The 18,593-nt window shown below is 45.0% G+C and overlaps 1 long non-coding RNA gene across 1 annotated transcript in view; it reads left to right on the top strand.

Annotated features, from left to right (window-relative positions):
* The window catches only part of LOC138545634 (uncharacterized), a 68,154-nt gene that overhangs the window by 33,403 nt on the left and 16,158 nt on the right, over window positions 1–18,593 (top strand). The window contains exon 2 of the long non-coding RNA XR_011290840.1: window positions 4,359–4,433. This is a non-coding gene — a long non-coding RNA (uncharacterized lncRNA). The remainder of the gene's footprint in view (window positions 1–4,358; window positions 4,434–18,593) is intronic.

The raw sequence follows: 18,593 nt of genomic DNA, 5'->3' as shown, positions 1-18,593 counted from the left end.
TATATGTAGCCAATCCACTTAAACATTCCCTAGTCCCCATAGGTTTTGTACCAAACGATTATGTTGTGATGTCAGCAGTGTTTGAGTATTTAATCCATTGTTTGTATTGCATTAATTGAGAGCTCCAAGATGTTGATGCTTGTATGCTGTCCCCGCTTAATTTCAGATGTCAATAAAACTGGGTTGTGCCTTGCACTCTGTCTACATCCGTTATTTAGTCTGGCTTTGACTGACTCCATATCCTCAGGGTAATCTGGTACTTTCCTGGCCCGTCTTAACAGATGTTAGCAGAAGTGATGTTTTCTAGGTGTCTTAGTGTCGAGGGGTCCCTGCCGCATCCCTGAAGACTGCAGAGGTGACTTGTGGAGAATGGGATTGCACATAACACAGAGAGGTCAACAGAAACCCCTTTGGAAAACGTCCAGTCCGGTCACTGCAGGCCACCCCGTGGGGCATGAGGGGTTGCGAGGCTGATAGGGGAGACCCGACCCTGAGTATATAAGCATGACATTGGCCTGGCTAAATGGGCAAGGGGATTGTTTGCATATTGGGGGATTGTGATTAAATGGAGAGATAAATGACACAGAGATAGCTCCTGACAAGGGTCAGGAAAGATCATGTGGTAAGCCTCATCACGGGGCAATAATAAAAGAGACTAATACCTCACCAGGAGTTGGGAAGATGGTTGTAGTGTATTTATTTGTGAGATAATTCAGGTTTTGTAGAAGTGGATTTTTGTGTTGAGAAGGTGAAGTAGTGGTGTGGACCAAGAAGTGTTGTCCGGTATGGGAGCAGTGAGGTGGGGCTTCTCAGCGCGTTAGTGACAATGTTGTTGTCACTCAGAAAGATTGGAAGGAACAGCGAGGTGGGGCTGTTCGGAGTGCGAGCAGCGCTATTGTGCTTCTTTTCTGAAGGATTGTGTAACGCAGGAGGTGTGGTCTCAGCTAGAGACGCACAAGTATTAATTGGAGAAGAAGTATTATTGGGGAAGGGTGTGAAAGGAAGGTAAAAGAGGGGGAGTGAGAATAGAAATAAAGATTGGTAAGTATTGGTAAATTACAGTGTGACGTATCATTATGGGGAATACTCCCATCATGCACATGTGCAAAACATTACCCGGTATAATGACATCCTTAAATACCATCCACAGTAGGTTCACGACATGCAAAACTTTTATGCCCTGGCCACAAGAAGGTACTCACTCCATGGCAGTACTGCAACACATGTGCACATATTTGCATGCCGCTTATAAGGGAAAACAGTTACAGAATAGGCTAGTCATTCTGGAACTGTAGACAATGTATGGGGAGGAGGTAGAGGAGCCACCTAAGAAGGAATAGATGCTTAATTAACATGATGGAGGGGGTTAAAAGCATACCCTTGATGAGGAGGAAAAGACTATACGAAGGAGGATTGGCAATCTCTACAGGAGCAGGAGGAATGGCACCAGCAGCATAAATGGAAGTAGAGGAGGGTGTCCACAACACGGAGGAACAAATACACTGGAGGATGTGATGAGTTGAACATATAGGAGGAGTCCCCTTGAAAGACTAGAATTTGAAGATAGAGAGAATGACGAAGGTCATGACAGAGAAGGTACTATGCTAGAAGACAAAGAGAGGAAGAAAGTGGAGAGGAGGAGGCTGCACAGGCCTCTTTTACAGGCATGAGGATAGGGAAAGAGATAGCATGGTAAGATTTGGAAGAACCAGTGAGGAGGCCAGAGCCCATTGAATAGCCTAGATGCCCGAAGCTGCGATCAAATAGTTTAGAGGAGAGAACACTGCACGTGAATACGCTGAAGAATTTACCTGGAGGAAATAGAGTTTGTATGACAGACGCTGTGACCAAGACAAAGGGTGTGGCTGCACTCGGACAGGGCATGGGATTCACACAATTGCCCTAGGACTGTAACAGTAGCTACCGTGGCCACAGATGGACAAAAATAATTTAATTTGCAAATTGCCATCACTCACATTAGGGGCAGGCAAAAGGATCTATGAATTAGAGAGAATGACAGATGTGATGACCTTAGCAGTAGGCAACATAAAGAGCCTTCTTGCGGCAATATTAGGGGAGCAATCAGACAACATTTGGAAATGAGCGGGATATCCCAGGGTGACGTCACTAAATACTAACTATGACAGAGCACCTTTGAATAATTGCCAAGCTGACTTAGGGAACAGTATCCAGATTCATCAGCCATGAGTGCCATTATGACTCAGAGAATAAGAGCAGATGAAGACACAACTGCTTATATCCAGGACATTCAAGAAAGATGGTGGCAAGATACTAGAGAACCATGGGACAAAAGGACAAAAACATGACTATATGTTATCACATTTTATGTCAGGGACTTCCAGAGGAAGTGCAAAGATAGTTGAGGAAGATTGTGGGAATAGATGCGAAGACATGGGTGGAGATTCAGTTGACTATTGTTCACCATTGTCGGTTAAAACATGTGAAAGACCGAAAAGATTGTGAAAGCAAACTAGTTCCGAAAAAACGGTCAAGGATTCAAGGAATCTTCACATTAGCCCTGTTCTTTCGTTGACACTCTTCACAAGATTGACAAAACTTCAGTATCTGACTGTATACTCTAGGCCAATAGAACCTTGATAAAATCTTTCTGCTTCAGTTCTTCTCCATCTCGGGACCTGCTTAGCCTATAATAGAGAATATTCTGTTTGACGAAACGCAGCCCTTGTCCTGTTGGTGATTCCAAGGCACATTCTCTAGCATATTGTTGAACAGGATCCAACTCCTGAGCTGTACGAAAACTGTCTCCCTCCTCGTCAAAGCCTCCAATCTACAGCAACCAGAAGGACATTCCTCGCTCTCCAATTTTGCTTAAGTGTTCTGCTCTTCGGCTGTTTTGGAGGTGTACTGAAGATTTCCTGGTCGTGAAATGGGGCTGTTTCTAACCAGCTCTTCTCTATCTCGGTGATCAGTGTAGGACAATTAGGTACATCTGATGTAACCAATAATGGTTTAGGTAACTTGGGTAAAACAGCTGCTCTTATCCCGATTGTCTTCCCCGCCAACTTTATCTGTATTTCTTTCGAAGGGTATGATCTTATATCCCCATGTACACATCTAATTGGTATTTCCCCTGTAGAATTATAAACTTCACCTACCAGGGCTGAGGTCACGGCTGTTTGTAGGCTCCCTGAATCTATCAAGGCTCTGGTAGGTTTTCCATCCACTTCTGCATCACATGTTTATAGATACTGTGATTTATTCACAACTGGGGGTTCTTGGTATTCGTCATCTTTTGTGGTTTCAAAAACTCCAACATCCATTGGTTCCGACTTCACCTTGTTTGGACAGAACCTGTCTAGAATCCCCCAGTTGCCGCAGTCGAAGCATTGAGCTCCCCTGATAACAGACGGAGCTTGCCTGTAACTAACCGGGACTTCACTATTAGGTCGAGAGCGAACATTCTCAGTTTCTGATTTCCTTAACATGGAGTTCGGCCATCGGGTCTGAGTCAGAGGCTTACTCGAACTGACATTAGGCTTGTGTTGGTTTACATAAGTTAGAATCTTACCCTGCCCGGCTTTCTGATAAACGGAGGCGATGTCTACAGCCTCCGCTAACGAGGGTCGGTGATGTTGTTTGACCCACGCGGGCCCGGTAAGTGCTTCAACAAATTGTTCCAATATTATTTTCTCCGTTATTTCTTGTGGGGAGGAGGTGGTCGTCTGTAACCACTTTTCAGCCAGTTCTTTCACCCTATAGAGCAGTTGTCTAGGTGTTTCCTCGCTGGTTAGCTTAAGTTCACGGAACTTGATTCTATAAGTCTCTTCATCATGGCCCAATCTTTCTAAGAGAACTCTCTTCATATCTCCATAATTTGTGTCGCCTGTTGGGTTCGCAGCTTGATATGCGCATTGCATTTCGCCGGTCATTAAGGGAGCGATGTAGTGGCACCATTTTTCTGACGGCCACTGAGCATTCCTGGCAACACGCTCAAAGTTCACAAAAAAATGTGCCGGATCTTCCCCTGCCATATTTTTTTGTAGTATGGAGGTAGGAACTTGTGGATGATTTCTTAAACTTGTGACTTCGAGTAATTGAGCTTGTTGGACCTGTAGAGCTTGTTGGAAAGCTAGTCGATCAGCTTCAGCCTGTTGGCTCTGGAGTTGTAGAGCTTGTTGGAGGAGTTGTTGACCTTCACTTAAAGTTTTGATAAGTTCTTCCATGGCGTACTCACTATATACCACCGCTGCCAACAACTGTGATAGACTCTTGTATAATAAAGAAGGAAAAACTCTGAGACAGAAAGTCGTTTTCTTGGGTTTAAGTTAGCTACCCAATCCTTTTATTAACAGGAACTTTCTTTCTTATTATTTCAGGTAAAAAGATACGTCTTTGCACTTTGATCTTCACCACCTTCCAGCTGAGAGCTCCCTTTCAGGACAGAAGGGTTGGTAAGTGTCTTTTAACAGCCTCAAGCTCTACTTCCTCCTTCTTTGTTTTTATACTTTGTTTCTGTCTGTTGTAGTCTCTTTCTTCCTTTACTTTTCTTTCTTTCTATTCAGTTCTGTCTGATTCTCTTAAGTCCCTCTTGTATTTATCTTAAACAGTTGGAATGTAACACCTACCGTGGCATTTTCTCTTGGCTTTGTTTGCTTGAGGGACAGGTTATTGCAAGTTCTGGGTTAAAAGTAACCTCTCAAACTCATTCTTCAGACCAGGTTCACAAGCAGATCTCTGTTTGTACAAGGGCCTTGGAGTTTCTTTTCGCCAATACTGCAACCCTCTAGGCGTTGTCTGTGCTAGTACATTGAAACTGATTTTCTCTTTTGTTTTCTCTCACCTTGCTGGCTTCACGTACCTCCGTAGCAATGCTCTTTGCTGCATAGTTCAATTCAGGTTCTCTTGCGTCGTTTCACTTCTCTGTAAAAACCTTGGATCAGCTGTTCCTCATCAATTCCGGGCCCCGCTGCTGACTCCGCCCCCAGGCCTCCTCTTCTTGCCCGCCTCTGACACACTAACACGAAAGGCAGGGATCAGCTGTTCTCTTTGTGAAAACAGCTGCGGAAGACACACCCCTCTTCTGCATCTCCGCGACGGCTCAGACGCCGCCGCTCGGAATTTCCTCAAGCTTTGGCAACTGTAACACAATTAACTTGGTGGGACGACAAACGATCGCCTTACAAACCAAACTTAGGCTTTCCTTAGCACAACGGCGCAGCAGGAGTAATAAAAAGATTTATTTTATTTTCCTCCACACCGGCGGCTCAATAAGCCCAGACGTAACTGTCGCTCTCCGGCTCCTCCAGCTCGACGCCAGTCTCCTAGCAACGAACTTCAGAGAAAAACTTACATTAGAAAAAAGGACTTTAGGAACACGTTCATGATCACGTTCTGTCCATGATAATAAACGTGTCATGAACGTGATGTCTGTATTCCTATCTATAAGTGCCCACCTGTTATGCTACCTAGGCAATCTTTTCTCTATTTACATATCTATTCTAAGAGTCGACAGGTAAGACTTCCTCACAGACCCTCACCGACATCCTCTTTGTCATTCCTTCGCCAGACCTATGCACTCTTCATATGGTCTCTGTGCTCTCTCCTTTCTCCTCTTCTTCCATTAATAGTAGCCCCTGCTGGGAGGCCCTCTTGGCCCCTTTTGACTCCTCTAAGGTCATCATTAATGTCTACCTGAATGGCATCATCGTGGTCCAAGGCCCTCAGGCCATCCTCCTCTTCTTTTATAGACGCTTCCCATGCCTCATCAATTTTCTTTCATCTCCTGCTGTCCCTTCTCTCCCTTCTTCGGCTTCATTGCCTCCCCTCTCTGTGTCCCCATTGGCTACTTTGCCTCTCCTGCCCCCCCTGTGGCTCTGTCTACACCTCCATCTACACCTCCGCAGGGCGTACCTCTGATCTGTACCTGTAATATCTTAGTACATATCAGTTAACACCTTATATGTAATTGTGGGACAGTGATGTAGTAGAAGAGGGAATATAGAATGTGGAACCCAGGAGAAAGGATGCTGATCTGAGTGAACTGAGAGAAGAACTGTTAGCTATGGTGGAGCCGGTGGGTTTATCTATGGATCTTCAATAGACCAATTTTGTCTACAATACTGTGTGAGCCAATACCTCTGTGGCGACGAGGATGGGATGTTATTTGGCTTAGAACAGCAAAAACACCGAGTAGCTGTTCATTCACACGGGATTTACCCCTACTTTAAAGCCAGGTAACATTGGTCACCAATTGGAATAAACTGAACTCCAGGAAAACCACAATTGAACAAGACTGAAGAGCAGAAACAATCACGCTACCTGTGTGAAGGATCAAGTAAAGAACATAATTCATGAAGGCCAGGAGTCTGCAATCACAAGTGCCACTTTTAAAAAAAGACCAAGGAAGTTTACTTGGATATATAACTGTCTTCAATAGACCAACGCTTGCTCAGTAGTACAACCTGTTGTTTTTAAAGGTGATTGGGCTTCCAAAGTGCACGGATCAAATCATAAAGAATATTATGGAACATCTAACTTTAAGCAACGTGTTGCTAGTTATTTTTAAAGGTGATTGGGCTTCCAAATTGTACGGAGCAATTAATAAGGAAATAAAGACATTATTGCTGAACACAGGACCATTCAACCTTGAGCAACATGTTGCTAGTTGTTTTTAAAGGTGATTGGGCTTTCAAATTGTCCGGAGCAATGAATAAAGAGACAAAAACACTGTTGCAACAATTGTTACACTTCCATCACCATCATATTAGCAATTATATCATTACAGTCAGCCACATAACAAAATTACAAGAAAGAGAAAAAGCAGATATATTGGGAAGATCACATCTGCTCCATTAATAGAGGTAACATTCCATTGCAAGAATATAAAGGATCAAGAAGGACCACGCATCTCACATAATATAAACAAATTACATGGCCACGGTATTGGCAATGTAGTTATGGTTAAGTTGGTGTTTCCATAGGAAGAGCACTTTTTGGGTGGCTTATAACTTCGCTCCCCCTGGACGAATCCTCACCAAACTTTGCAAAAAAAGTATATGGCCCACTCTGAATTTTCTTGCAAAGTTTGGTGAGGATTCGTCCAGGGGGGGAAAGTTATAAGGGGGGTCCCAAAACTTTTTTTTTTCCCATAGACTGAATGGCAAAAAACGTTGCGCACAGCTACAGCCCGAACCGCTGGATGGATTTACACCAAATTTGCGGCAGGAGCAGCGGCCTGGTCCCGAAAGCGTGCTTTTGTAAATTTGGTGTAAATCCGTCCAGTAGTTTTTAAAAAAAATTACCAAAACGTAAGGCAAAAAAATTTGTGATATCTGTGTTCACTTCGCGGACGGACTTCCCTGTTCGCTCCGTGGACAGCACCCCGATTGGCCCATGGCCTTGCGTCATGTCTGTAGACATGCAACGTGTTCGCTGATTGGACGGCGTGGTGCGTGATGCGCGTCAGATTTTCTGTGGCGCCCGCCATCTTGTATTCGCCGTCGACCGCGTACAGCGCGGTGAAACGTGGATAAAAAATTGTCTTTTGTGCCATGTGTTGGTGTGTAAGAGTGTTTGGGGAGGGTGGGGGAGTATGAGATAGGTTCAATGTTTTGTTTTTTTATGTGCTAGATGTTTTTGTTGCGTTCGATTTGTCCGCGAAGAACAGGACTGTTCTGACATTTTGTAAATAAACTAAATGGTGGGGTGTTTAGAGGACGGAGTATGTGTCATTTTTGTTTGCAAGGAAGGTAAAAATGAGCTATGAACACTCGCGGTGTACTTAATTGTTCGTAAATACACAAACTGGGGGTGTCCTCAGGACGCTGTCCGTATTGTAATCTGTCTAGTTGAATGTGTTCTAAGAACACTCGCGGTGTCCCGAAATGGTTGCAATTACACAAAATGGGGGTGCTCTGAGAACGTTGTTTGTATTGTTCGTTGTCAGGGTGAAAGTGTTTTAAGACCACTCCTTTTGTCCGCTAATAGTACAATTTCCTATGGGCGTCAACCGACTTTTTGTCCACTAAGAAAACGATAAATCCGGCGATTATGTGATAATCCTATGACTGGCGCTATTGACCTGGCTGACTTGCCTTTGCGACACTAAATCATATCTCCCGCCCCTAAACCTGATATTATCAAAGCATTCATATTTCCCGCCTCTCTCCGTGACGTTACAGGGTGCGTCATCAAACGCGCCCAGTCCTCTGCAGTCCTAAGTGACTTTACACAGAACCTGGAAGACAACACATATTATGTCACAACACAGCGCGCCACAATTCGGAATATGAAACAGTGATTTAAAAGCAAACAGCAAGATTGTACATTTTGTAAAGTACATTTATTTGACATCAAATGTTTAGAGAATATTCAGCAATTTGCATTTGTCTTTGTTGTCGATCCGCAAAAGTTCATGTTGAGGTACGCGATGTCCCTTTGCGGTACAGAGGGTGTTAGATCAGCTTACAACTCAGTGCGCCACAATTCGGAATATGAAACTGTGGTTTAAAAGTAAACAGCAGGATTGTACATTTGGTAAAGTACATTTATTTCACATGGAATGTTTAGTGAATATTCAGCGATTTGCTATTGTCTCTGCTGTCGATCAGCAAAAGTTTATTTTGAGCCACGCGTTGTTCCTTTGCGGTAGATAGGCTGCTGGTTTATGATAAAAGCAGTAAATGGACGCTCTGATAATCGGAACGAGCCATTAGACCACCCTATTGGTTGGTATGTTGTTTGTAGCCGCTAGTACTGCGTAAGGGCATATTGGTCCTTGGCGATTGTCCCATAAAATGGTGAGGGTCATGAAGTTGCATATTTGGACCTGCACCTGGCAGTTGAAGACCCCATCCGCTGGAGTCTGTAAATCGTGACATAGGCAAAATGGGGCCACATACCTGTTTTAAAAAACATAAATTAGTCTCACCAGCCGATCTTCATTAAAAATCATCATTTTATTTATTAGGGCGTGAAACTATTTGCTATCGAAGATAGTGCAACGGAGTATGTTAATAATAAAATAATAATATTTTCCCATTCATATAGCGCTAAGAACCTTGAGGTATCTAAGCGGTGCTTATTATTAACCACGGTGTGTGGTGCTCATTTATCGACCACGGAAGGATGAAAGGCTGAGTTTGGCCTTGCCGGGATTCGAACTTGCGTTAGCAAGCTGTGCACGGATGTCAAAGCGAGCATTGTACTCGCTGTGCCACTTGACAGGCTACAGTGAAGTGGCACAGCGAGTAGAGCGATTGACCACCTATAGACCGGTTAAATTATTTCTATTAACCCACCCTGTGTCGTCTGCCTTTTTCAGAGCCCTCTAAACGACAGGGGATCAATTCGGCGGTGATAGTGCGCGGTAGAAAACATTATGCCACTTTCAACGAACAAGTTCAACTTGAGCGGTCTTTAATGCTACGCTATTGTAATTATATTTGGTATAAAATAATCTAAAGGGTTACTTACATTACAATTGCAATTTCAATTGTCTACGAGTAGTGCAGTCCCAAAATACGACTCCGCGTGTGCGAACGATCTTTCGCATAGTGATATAATATATAAAAGTGGTTTCGTTTCAGAAATGTCATCCTTATCTTCTCTTATGTTTTAGCAACACTCCTTCAAGAGAAGTCTTTCATCACAATCTCTGTCTGTCAAGGTCAAAACACAATACAACCTTATAGTCCGCTTCGTGAGCCTCTCCGGGGCCCGAGAAAAAAATGGAAGCAGCTAACCTTCACTGTGAACGAGCAGAAATTCTTACTTTGCAACATTCCGTGTAAAGCCATCTGTGAGAAGTTGGTTTTTGCACGCCATGTTTGTATATTGTTTGCGTGATATTAAAAAAAGTTTGTTTAAAGGACGTTATGGTTCTAAGTATTGCCATCGAATTGCCATCGAAACTACTCCTATCGGATTATTATCCAGTCACTTAGCATGTACTCCCTGGGTCTTGCCTACAGGTCACCCTGGCTACCATTGTATATCGCCCTCCTCATCACATTAGGAATACAATCACCTAAAATAAGCACCAAAGTTAACACTCTGAGTCTTCGCACCACGTCCTATTCCACCCATTGCACCTGCCATATCATGCTCAACATACAACAACCCAATACTGAACTTAAAATGACCCACTATCCAGATAGCACCACTCTACAAAGGCCATGCAACACTGTAGGCAGAAACCTTAGACTACATGCTCGCCTGTCCAAACTGCATGAGCTACCAGCCAAGAAGGCTGAACTATCAAAATCCCGAAATAAAATACAGTTACCCTTGAAGGGTATTGCGGAACCTACTAGGAAACAGCCTAAACCCAACAGACCCAAAATAAATAACTCCAAACAGACTACTAAAGGTAGTCATAACACCACCAGCCCTAACTTAGCTGACCACAAACCATATCTCAAAGGCGCACTTATAAACGCCAGGTCGCTAGTCGCACACGCCACAGAGATCTCAGATATCATTGCCACAGACAACTTAGACTTTTTGGCCATCTCAGAATCCTGGCTACATGATGCGGCTGGCCCAGCCTTATCACTAGCAGTCCCAGACAACTATACTATCCTACGTGCGGACAGACTTACCTCCCGAGGTGGAGGTCTAGCAATCATAGCTAAAACTAGCCTGGACATGAGGATCATCACTGCTACCAATTTGCAATCCTGTGAATGCCTCACGGTCAAAATAGCCATCGCCAACTCCCAAACCCTAAACATCATCCTCATCTACAGACCACCAGGTCCTATCGGAACCTTTTCTGAGGACATCTCGACATCCCTGTCCAATAACCTAAAAAATACATCCCAAACAATAGTGCTAGGAGATTTTAATCTAGGCTATAATGACAATAAGGACACCCAATCGTCAGCGATTGCTCTGACCTTGAAAGAGCTGGGATTCTCACAAAAAGTTGAACTACCCACCCACAACAAAGGTCGCATCCTTGATTGGATAGCAGAACATAATTGCGAAGTAAATATTACGGATTCTGTACCGCAGATCTGGACTGACCACCACCTGCTATTATTCTCAGTGACAACCCACCGGGTCACTGCCCCGTCCTCACTTGCCCCACCTCTGCCAACGAGAAATAAAAAACTAATGACAGTAGAAAATCTGATGCCCGTTATAATACCTAAATTAAACGCACTACCTGACTGCATGGACCCTAATCTGTTAGTCGAACATTATAATGCAGCCATGTCCTCAGCCCTGGATCACATAGCCCCGCTCAAACTAAGAAATAGCAAACCTAAAAAACACCTCAATTCTTGGTTCACGCCCCACCTAAAAAATCTTAGGCTGGCCAAAAGAAAACTTGAAACTATTTGGAGACTTTCCCCATCAGTCAAAAATAAACTCAACCTCTCCAAAGCCTCCTCCCAATACAAGAAAGAAATATTATTAGCCAAACAAGAAACCTACAATACTAGAATATCCAACTCAAAATCTAGTGTCAAAGAACTGTTCAGCATTCTGAAAGAATTGGAAACACCCGTTGTACCCCAAGAAAACTGCACCAAGGATAAAAAATGGTGCTCTAGCATACAACTTGCTTTAACAAACAAAGTAGCAAACCTACAAACCAAAATTGCCATCAAGAAGGCATCACTAACACCACACATCCCTCAGCGCCACCGCCACAGTCCAAGTTGGGAGCCCGATTCTGCTTCTCTAAGGTATCGACCATAGAGGTAGAAAAGGTCATCCTGGGACTCAAACCGTCCAACTGCAAAGGCGACCAATGCCCAGCACAACTCATCAAGGATGCTGCGAGAGAACTGTCGCCATTTATAACCAAACTAATCAACTCTTCCTTTACCTCAGGTTCAGTAGCGATCAACCTAAAAGAGTCCTGGGTACTGCCACTACTAAAGAAGCAAACCCTTGACCCCGCCATTCCGACTAACTTCAGGCCCATCACGACTGTGCCCTTTCTTCTAAAAATTTTAGATAAAGTGGCTTACTTGCAAATTCAAAGCTTCCTAGAGTCTAACCACTTACTTGGAACCCGTCAATCAGGATTCCGCCCGCAACATGGGACCGAGACAGCGTTAATAGACCTTAAGGCCCAAATAGACGATTGCAGAGACAACGGCCAAGCGGCCCTACTTCTCCTCCTGGACCTATCAGCGGCATTCGACTTAGTGGACCACACAGTCCTCTGTAGTCACCTCGACTCGGCAGCCCACTTTTCAAAAGAGGCCATAATTTGGATCAAGTCATTCCTGAGTAATCGGACCATGAGAGTCTTCGCTCCATCAGCCTCAGCAGATCCAATCCCCATAACATGCGGCGTTCCACAAGGGTCCTGTGTGTCACCCACCCTCTATAACGTCTTCACGAAGCCTCTCTTTGATGAAATGGATCATCTGGGTATCGCCTACACTAACTACGCAGACGATACCCAGATCCTCCTCCCGCTCTCAGGAGACTACGCCAAGGACCTGGCCCTAGTGAACAGGATCTATAGCATCGTTCAGGCATGGATGGCCACACACGGCCTATGTCTGAACGATGATAAAACTGAGCTTATCATCCTGGGCAACACTACCTATATATCCAAACTCAGCCCTGATTACGACAACTTCATTATTGATGGGAACAACATAAAAGTAGCTCATGAAGTAAAAACCTTAGGATTTTACCTAGACGCCACCATGAACTTTAACAAACAAGTTAACTCTCTAGCTTCTGCCACAGCATAGTTGCATTACACTTGCCAGAGCCTTGATACTATCCAAATTAGACTATTGTAATGGACTTTACATTGAAGCTAATAAACAGACCATCCACAAAATTCAAGTGCTCCAGAACAATGCTTTGAGAGCAGCACTCAAGATGAATAGAAACGAGCATATATCGTCTACAAGAAGAGAATACAAATGGCTCGCCACCGTAGACAAAATTCATCTCAAAATCGCTTCCCTCACCCACAAATGTATCAACAACAAAGCTCCACCTTACCTCATGGATAGATTACGTAAAAGGACTTCTTCCAGACCTACCAGAATAGCCAACGCAAACTGCCTCCAAGTCCCGCGCTTCAAACTTGCCACTATAGGAGGAAATAGCTTCCCGGTTAAGGCTGCGCAGTTATGGAACTCCCTCCCCCATGACGTCAGAGAACCTCAGCCTTTTGCAAAATTTAGACAAAACCTCACTAGGTGGCTGAGAGCGAACGACAGCTAAGTAGCCCACTTGTCACATTGTACATTACTGTATATAACTATATATTACGTGAACATATTGCAATTAGCCGAGCATATCTGTAACCAAGCTCAGCGCATCTCTGTACCTCCATCTGATTTCTATGTACCTGTAACTAAGTTGTGCATATCCTTGTCTGTTTGCGCCCTGATACTCCAGGGTATGGCTCGCTATACAAATAATAAAACTAAACTAAGTACAGCCGAAAGACCCCTGAAAATCGCAAGTTAAGGTAAGCTATGAAAAATATCTCGCGCCACCACCGTGCACTGCTAAAACTAACACCCAGGACATCAAAGATGACATTGCAAATGTCATTGATGAAATCACTGATGACATCACATGTGTATGTACTTTTCATGGAATTTGTGTACTAGGGATTTTTATTATAATGCTGCGAAAAAAGTGTCAAGGATATTGCAATAAATATCATACCGTTATTAGTGCTTTGAACGATGCATTGATATAAATAGCATTGTTTTATGGGATTCTATCTAGTATACTGAGCTACTAATGGAGAAACATAGCATTGATGATGAAAGTATAATATTTGTAATGTTAATATGTTGAATAATGAAATGATAATTGTCCTGAAATGTTCGAAAATTCACAAAATGGGGGTGTTCTGAGGACGTTATTTGTATTGTGTGATTGCTTAGCTGTATGCAATGAGGGAATAGCACAGAGAGTAAAGTGTCAGGCTCCAACCTTCAAGCGCAGGAGTGGTGCGAACCAACCACCCCCTCCGCGGTCTGGGTGCCTGCAAGTCACAGCTTACACAGACCTCCGAGACCCCGGCGGGGAAAGAAGGTTAGGGAATCGATGGTTGGACAGGAACTGGTTTTCAGGATAACCGGAACAAGGGTTAGGAAAGGGAAGGTGGACAGGACTGAGGGTGACAGGATAGATACAAACTAACAATTAAACAAGCATACCCAAACCTGCATATACATTACATGCCCACATTACAGACTGTCATCAATAAGGCAATTAGAGCAAAAGGACTTATCTCTGTTTTTGAGTGCTGGCGTCCTGCCTGCGCACTCTCAGGTCCGGTCTCCAGAGCAGAAAAATGCTGCAATTGGAGTTATGAGTTACTACCTTGTGAGTGTTTCCTCACACACACAACAGATGCATCAGTGGGTCAACGACATTCCTTCATGCACCCCCACTCATATCCAAGTTGCCACGTTCTAACTCGTATGCCTCCTTGAGTGGGTTTCACCCTGATATGCGGTTTAGGCCGCACGTGGCCCCGCAGTTCACGCTGATCCACGTGTTAATATGCACACGTAGAGTAAATAATAAACATGCCGCTAGCCGCACGTGGCGCAGTGCGACTTCAGTACAAGCCACGCCGCTGTGTTCCCAGTTGCGGTGCCCTCAGCTAGTGCACATGGCTAATTATGCATGCAAATAATATGCACTGCTCGTGGGATCGCTGCGCTTCGGTGCGAGTCTTGCGCGGGTCTTAGCTTTGGATTAATGCTGGACTTATCTTTTGCCGAACAAGGGGACTGATGAGTCTGGGCGGTGCCCCCTTGCGTGTGCCCCGCTTTGCGTGAGAGATTCCTGACTGTTCGCCCCTGAACACGGCTTTGCTGCCCAAGCGCGGTTTTCCCAGCATGTGCTGCAGCTGCTCCCCTGCGCTTGCTGTACTTATCTCAGGCGTGTGAGAGGCCCGGATGATGGCTGGCTGGGGCGTGGCCCCTCGCGTGTGTCCCCTTCCTCGGAGCTGCAAGAAACACGTCCTCTTCGTTCGGGAGTTCAAGCACAAGCCCCGTGCTAACGTGCGCGCGCGCATGCGCGGATGTGCTCCACCCAACGTGGGTGGGGTTTTGTAGTTTCTGGCCCAGGGCCTTCTGGGAAGTGGAGTTTGTAGGCCTTTGTTCCTGCAAAGAGGGCACAGAAGCCTTCTATAAGGCAATATCCGTTTGCGCTGGGGTTTTTTGTGGTTGCCCATGTGTGGACCACATCCACAACTCACTCCAGGCTCCCCTCTACACAATCCCAATGCCTGCACCCCGACAGTACTCCCCCCCGCACAGAAGGCTCTGGGTTTGGGTTTCCCTGGGTAATCTCGATGAAACGCTCTAATCAACCTGGGCGCATGCACATTGCAGGCCGGCTCCCAAGACCGGTCCTCCGGGCCATATCCCACCCAATCAATAAAGTAATACAAACCATTTTTTCGGTGCTGAGAATTCAGGATTGCCCTAACCTCATATTCAGGGTGTCCCTGGACTAATATTGAAGGTGGTTTCTTAGTAGGGACAGTGGAGGGTGCAGGTTTCAACAGGGATACATGAAAGGTGGGGTGGATCTTCATTTGTTTTGGCAAGGCCAGCTTTACTGCCACCGGATTAATCACTGCAGAGATGGTAAAGGGACCCAGATATTGCGGTTGCAACTTACGTGGGTCGGACATTTTAATATTGCGTGTGGATAGCCAAACGCGGTCTGCTTGTTTATATGGAGGGCTTTGTCTCCTTTTCAAATCGGCGTAATGTTTGTATGACTGTTTTGCAGCATCTAAATATTTTTGTATACTAGACCAGACTTGTTGTGCATAAACATGATGCCCCCTGAGTGTGGGTATATCATCTAGGGATGGGCTGGGAGCTGTGGGCAAAACCCTAGGGTGGAAACCATAAACCCCGAAGAATGGGGTATGTTTCGTGGAACGATGGAGAGCATTGTTGTACGCTATTTCTGCCAACCATACATACTGGACCCACGAAGTTTCAGTGTCTGCAGTGTAGCAGCGTAAGTACTGCTCCAGGCCCTGGTTTAACCTCTCGGTTTGTCCATCGGTTTGTGGGTGGTATCCCGAGGACAAACTTACTTCCATACCGATTAACTGGCAAAAGGCGCGCCAGAAGCGGGAGGTGAACTGTGGACCACGATCAGTAATTACTCGTGTTGGAAGTCCATGCAGTCGCACAACGTTTTGTAAGAACAGTTCCGCTAACTTCCCAGCTGTGGGTACCCCTTTACATGGAATAAAATGACCCATTTTTGTGAGCGAATCAACCACTACCAAAATGGAAGTGTATTTTTGGACAGGTGGTAAGTCCACAATTAAGTCCATGGTAACAGTGTGCCACGGGGTAACGGGAGTTGGTAAGGGTTGTAGTAATCCCGCCGGTTTTTGATGGCTGGACTTCTGTTTTCCACAAACGTCGCATTCTGTCACGTATTTGCGCACATCCCGTAGCAGTGTAGGCCACCAAAAATGCAGAGCCACGTTCCGTTGGGTTTTGGCTACACCTGGATGACCCGCGGTAGTGGCATCATGGCACCATTGCATAACCTCCTTTCTGAGCTCTTCTGTGGGCAGGTATAATGCTTTAGCATAGTAGGGAAGTCCATTCACCAGAGAATGATGTAAACCCTTCCCACACCAATCTTGCAACTCTTGTGTAGTCATGGCTGTTTGCACATCTTCGAATATGTTAGGCCGTCCGACTACCACGATAATTCGCGGAGGAGGCACAATAGGGCGATTTTCAATACATTCCTTATCGTCCGAATCAGGGTATCGCGACAAGATATACGCTTTTTTGTTATCAGCTCCAGGCCGATAACTAATAAGAAAATCATAATCAGCGAAGAATAATGCCCAACATAGTTGGCGTGGACTAAGTGTCTTAGCTGTTTTGATGAACTGTAGATTCCGATGATCGGTAATCACAGTCACGGTATGATGAGCCCCCATGAGGTAATGTCTCCATTCCTCAAAGGCCGCCTTTACTGCTAACAATTCCCGATCAGCTATGGTATAATTAGCTTCGGCAGGGAGTAATTTGCGGGAATAGTAAGCAACAGGATGGAGCATTCCCGTCTGCACTTCTCGTTGTGAAAGAACTGCACCGATGGCATAGCTGGAGGCATCTGTCTCGACCACGAAGGGCTGAGCTAGATCAGGATGCTTTAGCACCGGGGCAGACGTGAAAGCCTTTTTCAACTGTTGAAAACCTAGTTCTGCGGCTTTGTTCCAAACATAAGAACGTCCTTTTTTTAGTAAGGAAGTAATGGGGGTCACCAATTCCGAGAAATTTCGGATAAACCGTCGGTAGAAGTTAGCGAAACCTAGGAAGGATTGCACTTCCTTCACTGATTTCGCTGCTGGCCAGTCTAAGATTGCTTGTACTTTACGTTGATCCATTTGTACCCCAGACGGGGTCAAAAAATACCCGAGAAATTCCACCCTAGAACAGTGAAATTCACACTTCTCCAGTTTAGCGAACAAACCATGTTCTCGTAAACGTTGGAGTACTGCCTTGACATGTTTGACATGTTCGTGTTTGTCTTGTGAGTAAATTAAGATATCATCGATGTATACCACCGCAAAGATATCTAGAAATTCACGTAGCACTTCATCCAGGAAATGTTGGAAGGCAGCTGGGGCGTTGCACAGGCCGAATGGCATCACCTGATACTCGTACAGGCCAAACTTAGTCCGGAACGCTGTTTTGCATTCGTCCCCAGCCCGCACTCGTACCAGGTGATATGCCCCTCGAAGATCTAGTTTAGTGTATATGGTCGCCTTCCACACTTGATCCAGTAAGACTGGAATTAACGGTAATGTATACCGATTTTTGATGGTGATACGATTGATTCCGCGATAATCGATGCATGTTCTTAAGTCTCCGGTCTTCTTCGGTATGAAGAATAATGGCGAGGAGACTGGAGAATTAGAGTGTCTAATAAACCCGCTTCGTAGGTTAGTGTCTATGTATTCCTTTAGATGTTTTGTCTCATCTTCCGTGAGTGCATATACCCTACTGCAGGGTAAGAGTGCTCCTGGCTCTAGGTCAATTCGGCAATCAAATGGCCGATGAGGTGGCAGGGTTTCCGCCGCTTATTTACTAAACACATCGGCATATTCCGCGTACTCGGCGGGTAAGGCACTCATGTCTGAGGGTTCCATTGAGGCTATACATGGTTTCTTTTCGGATTGTAAGCACTGTGCGAGGCAGAATTCTGACGAAAAGCTCACCTTGTTTTCTGACCACACTATCTTGGGATTGTGTTTGTAAAACCAAGGAAGGCCCAAAATAATCCCGAATTGTGGTGCTGCAATCAAATCAAATTGGATGTCTTCCAGATGATTGTGCTGACAACGCAAAGTTACTACTTGTGTGCTTTGGATGACGGGTCCAGAACATAATGCGGTACCATCGACCGTCTTGACGGATTCCGGAGTAGATTTTCTACACAAAGGTAGCCCCAGCTTGTTAGCATACGCGATATCAACGAAATTGCTGGTGGCTCCTGAATCCAAAAACAATGTAACCGTAACCTCCTGGTCCAGGAAACCTAACACACCAGACAACGTGACATGCAGAGCATAATTGCTGAAACCAACTGCTGGGGCAATC

Source organism: Ambystoma mexicanum, chromosome 1q (genome assembly GCF_040938575.1).
Source record: "Ambystoma mexicanum isolate Mex_15411 chromosome 1q, UKY_AmexF1_1, whole genome shotgun sequence".
NCBI classification, from domain to species: Eukaryota; Metazoa; Chordata; class Amphibia; order Caudata; family Ambystomatidae; genus Ambystoma; species Ambystoma mexicanum.
This window is presented reverse-complemented; position numbering and strand designations above follow the sequence as displayed.